The 4,939-nt window shown below is 46.6% G+C and overlaps 1 long non-coding RNA gene across 1 annotated transcript; it reads left to right on the top strand.

The window, feature by feature from the left end:
* Nucleotides 1–1,465: 1,465 nt before the first annotated feature.
* LOC121701024 lies at nucleotides 1,466–4,505 on the top strand. The gene is made up of 3 exons (XR_006027475.1): nucleotides 1,466–1,549; nucleotides 3,084–3,274; nucleotides 3,826–4,505. It is a non-coding gene; the product is annotated as an uncharacterized LOC121701024 (long non-coding RNA).
* The last annotated feature ends 434 nt before the right edge of the window (nucleotides 4,506–4,939 follow it).

Raw genomic sequence — 4,939 nt, 5'->3', positions numbered from 1 at the left:
TCATGGATTCAACAATACCTCTCTTCTCATCAAGTGTCCTTCTCTTGTCAGGTACAACTCACACAGATGCAGACACAAGACACAGGATCTCGTTATGTTTAGGTGATTGTAATTAGGGACTGCAGTGATTGCAAGCATTCAAGAGCATGAAAGCACCCAAAGCACACCCACACACACCCCAACCTCTGGAGCGTGTCTTCTCAAGGCATCTTTCAGTGTAATGCAGAGCCATTTTTATGTAGACACAGAACAGTTTATCATTATTATTGTTATTGTTATTGTTGACGTTATTGTGGTATTTTCACATACAGTTCTGGTCATATGCACACATTTGTATTTGCATTCACAGATCTGTCCTCATTATCAAGCTATGTACAGTCACAGTATAAAACCAATAACAATGTGGTCCTATGCAAGCCTCATGCTGTTCTGCTTTTTACATTCTGTTTGGCATTTAACATTGTGCTGATGGACATTAGTAATAATCTCCCTTCAGATAACACTCAACCGCACCCCATGAAACTGCAATACAAACTATATGGATTATATGAGCAAACAAGCTCTCTGCACAGAAAATAAGAGTTGGAGAATGCTTCAGATGAGACTGAATTTGGAAATAAACCTCTGCTGCTGTCCAAGTCTGCCGCTTGGGAGTCTCAGAAACTCACCATTTATGTTCAGTGGAATTTAAAGGCCACTTAAAAACAAACTCAGGGAGGACGCGTTCCATCTGGTGGCCGGCCATCCAGGGGGAGAGCTCTTGTGTGGCTGTGGATTTAAATGTGCAATAAGATGAGGAGAGAGAGAGGCTGAATGGAGACCCTCATAGGAGTCCTGCTGAAGACTGATCTGTCCTTATGGACCACAACCTGGGAAGTCTGCTCCAACCCCTCTGTGATCACTCCTGTGGAGACCGCACATGGATAAACAGAGAGAGGGAAAGAAAGAGAGAGAGTGGGGGGGGCATGGGGGGAGGGGAGAGCTTGTATGGTATCAAGACCTAGACAAACGTGTGATGTGATGTTTTTGGGCAGGATTCTGGTGTGAAGTGAGCGTGTGGTCTTGTTTTTATGTCACTAAGTGTGAGATGATGAGTGGTGAGAGAGATATGTTTGTGCAGGCTGACCTTAAGAAAGACAGACAGAATGCTGTGGGATTGGCAGAGTCAGAAAAGTAATCTCATGCTGTTCTCAAAGATCCTGTATTGCTAAAACATTTTCTGAGGGGAGCTAAGTGATTGTTTCACACTCCAGATTGAAACTTTCTCACTGCCAAAGTTATAATTGCTGGAGGTGTCACTAATGCTCATTATGTCCCTGAAACTTCACACCAGATTTCCACAGCTGCATGAGAGGTGTGCTATAGACAGAGAACATATACATGCTGAATGTGTGCTGCAATCAATTAAGGAAGGCGTTGCTAAGCTCAAGGGCAGGGAGAATCAGCTGGGAGTCTTAATAGAATGCATCAGTTGGAGAGAAGGCTTAAGCCGGGTCTGTTGTTGATGGCTTTGTGTATCCCTCTAAAGCTACTCAAGCACAGAGAAAAGGTGGGCTCACTTTTAATATTTATGAAATTGGCTCTGTGTGAAATTGGTTTTTGCCTAATGGATCCGTGCATGGCTGCACACCTTCATTCAGTGCACCCCCACTCTCTACAGTCCTCCCCGAAAGACACTGGAGTCAAAAAGAAGTGACAAAGACAGAGAAAGAGAGGGAGACACTACTCGGGAAAGTTGTCGTGAGACATATTCTTGCTCTTGATAACACGGATACGTCCCCTACGTGATGAATCACTTTGCAATCTGTGCCTTGTTGCCTCGAGCAACTTGGTGACTCTCAAATCAGGGCGTACCGAACGTCACATTTGGGCTTTGGCACGTCGAGAGAAACAGCTGGTGTCTGCTGCTGAATCACAGTCTCGTCTGTACTCAGACGGCCGTCTGAAGAGGACCGGGGGAGACGCGCGGTAACAGATAGGGAGAGGACTGGCCTTTTGAGCTTTGTAAAACTCCCATAAAGCGCTTTATCAAGTGAGAGCCAGTCATCCGTCAAATGAGGGTGACCAGGCAACGGTGTGCTGTGCTGCTGATATGGCTCCGTCTGGGGGGGAAAGGAGGTCCAGGCTGCTGGACAAAAACGCTGTGCCATAACGCCGTGCAACATTAAGCAATAATTGGAAGCTCCTCCTGATTATGACAGCGGCCCATTTCCCAGCTCTGCTCAGAGAGATATGAACACAAATGCAACCCCCCCCCCCCCCCTGCACAGATGGTTAGCTCAGATTAAGTGGGAGAAAATCTAATATATGGCAGCTATCTGGTCAGGGCAGCACGTGTCCACTTCAGCAGTCCTGATAATTTACGTGGGGAATGAAGCTGTACAAGGCCCTCTGTTCCCTCCGATGACATTTAGCACCAGAGCCGATTAATTAGGTCACTCACACCACAGACAGGGGGGTGTAAGGACTCTACACAGGGAGTAAAAGTTCACGTGCACCATTAACAATATCTTGTGTGGGCTGAGTAGATCTTGAAATGGATTAACATGTGTATGAGTGATGGTGAGTGCCATTGGCATTTAAAAGAGCAACTGAATGTTGGCTCATATCCGTGGATTAACATCAGTCATATCACTTTGTCATTATGTATTCTAAATGATTGCCTTTCCACATATAAAATAGCTGTTAGTAACGAGGACTTGACTAAAGTTGTTCCACTGAGTCAGATGTTTTGGTATAATGATCTAAAATGAGGCGAATTCCAAGTTTGGACTCGTCTTCATTAAGTAGAATGGCATCACTAACACTAACACTCATTAGTTGTTTAATGTGAAAGAAACAGTGCCAGACTGCTCATTCTGTAGCAGATGTAAACAGGCACCAGCATGCTTTCAGCTTTATTTAAATATTTGTATCTACCTTTTTCAATCAACTGCTTAATCACAGTTTAAAATCATTCCATTGTATAATCGTAGCTTTGCAGCAAAGCTGCATCAGCTTGTGATCTATGCATAATCAGCTGCATGAGTGATGGCTCAATGACGCCTTCTACATGGTGGCCACTGGTGCTCGTGTTTTAACAGGGAGACATGACAGAGAGAGAGAAAGCTCTTCTTCATATGTGTGTAGGAGGAGGAGAGGAGGAGGGCCAGGCCCTCCAGAAGAAAGAGGGGAGGCCTGGGGGGAGCTGACAGCCCCATCCCTCTCTGTCCCCCTCCATCCATCCCGCCCCCCATGACAGCTGCTGGTCGAGCAGAACGCCGCCTGCCAGCAGGTAATTCATATTCCCCAGATGCATATTGCCACTGGAAGTTAGGGGGGAGGGGAAGGTGGGGCCGGGGGAAGGACAAAGGGGAGAGAAATAGACAGATAAAGAGAAAATAAAGAGAGAGAAAGACAGAGAGACAGATAGAGACGGAGAATGTGAGAAGGGGAGAGGAGAGGTGCTGTGACAGGATTATTCTTATTAAAAGGGCTGGAGGTTATGATGTGATGTGATGCCACCTGTTTTTGTCTTGTAATTTACCCATCCCACCCCCAGTGTTCTTTCTCTACACTAGCACCAGCAGTCACTATCATTTGCTCATTTGCTGCTAACAAGAGGCATTCAAATATGTTGAGTGAGAGTAGGGGACAAAAAAGAGCAACTCTCTCACACACAAACAGGGTAGGGACAGAGATACATTTTCCTCAGGGATACAGAGTACTTGAAGACTCACAAAAGCAGTTATGTTATTCATCTATTTATTAGTTAACTTATTTCCCGCAGATTTCCCCCAGCAGTTTTATTTCATCTTGTTTTCTCCTTTCTTCCTCTTCTTCTAGCAGCCTCTCTGCTCACTAGCTGTCTGCTGACCATCCTCTGTCGGAGAGACAGGTGTCTTCCCAGTTGTGGCGGTCCTGCCGCTCAGAAGTCTGTCCAGCAGCACTCTGGCTGCCCTGTGGGAGAGTCAGGGCAGGTCCAGGGCTAAATTTCACTGCTGGGATCCAGACAAACCGAAAACTGGTTTTCAGTCGTGTGACAAATGGCCGGCTGGATGGAGGAGAACTGTCAGTAAGGGTGAGGGAGGCTCAGCGCTGTTGCTGTGGTAATGAGGAAATGGGGCTCACAGAGGTAGCCTCTGAAACAGTGGTGAAATGGTGGCACCATTGGTGTCACACTTTAATACGTTTTCTCCATTGCTGCATTAACTACATGTTCTTAGTAGACCATATTCAGACACTGCCCTGAAAATGTACACTACATATTTTAAAACAGTTTGTTGTCTGTCAGTAACATAAATATTAACAATAGCACAAATATTTCCACACCCTGGGTGTTGCAACTAGCGCTGGAGTTTGTGTGACATTACTTCCCAATCAGTTGATGCTGTTTACAACCAAATGAGCCAAAACTGACAGGACAACACCCAGATGATTTGTGTAATAATTCTCTCTCTGAGATGGCTTCCTAGACACTGAGCACATTCCTCATTTGTGCAAACAAACTGAGATTGAAATGAAATAAACACATGCACCATCGCCCGTTCGAGTCCCTCTCGTGTCTGTGATGCGGACCCTTGTCGTCGGGAGGTGACAGATTGGAGCGGCAGTTTGACGCCTGTGGTCTGCTGCCTGGCGCGTATTCCTGGCAGTGGCATGTGTGGCACCAGTCCACCTCACTCCACTCACATGTCACTAGCATGTTGGCAGGAGCGAGCTTCCGCACCCCCGCCACACGCAGTGGGCAGCGCCACACCGGCCTTCTGTCTGCCTCCACCAGACAAAAAGTGTCACCTGCACCTGCAAAGAGCCACACACCGTGCCCCCGGCCTGAAATGAGACCAGCACCAACATCAGTCACCTTCAAACACATCACACACAAACACAAACAAGGGGGGGAGGGGGTATGGAATGGAGAGAGATATATGGAGAGAGAGAGAGAGAGAGGGAGGGAGAG

This window comes from Alosa sapidissima, chromosome 2 (assembly GCF_018492685.1).
Source record: "Alosa sapidissima isolate fAloSap1 chromosome 2, fAloSap1.pri, whole genome shotgun sequence".
NCBI lineage: Eukaryota > Metazoa > Chordata > Actinopteri > Clupeiformes > Clupeidae > Alosa > Alosa sapidissima.
The sequence above is the reverse complement of the archived record's forward strand: the minus strand, read 5'-3'. Positions and strand labels throughout refer to the sequence as shown.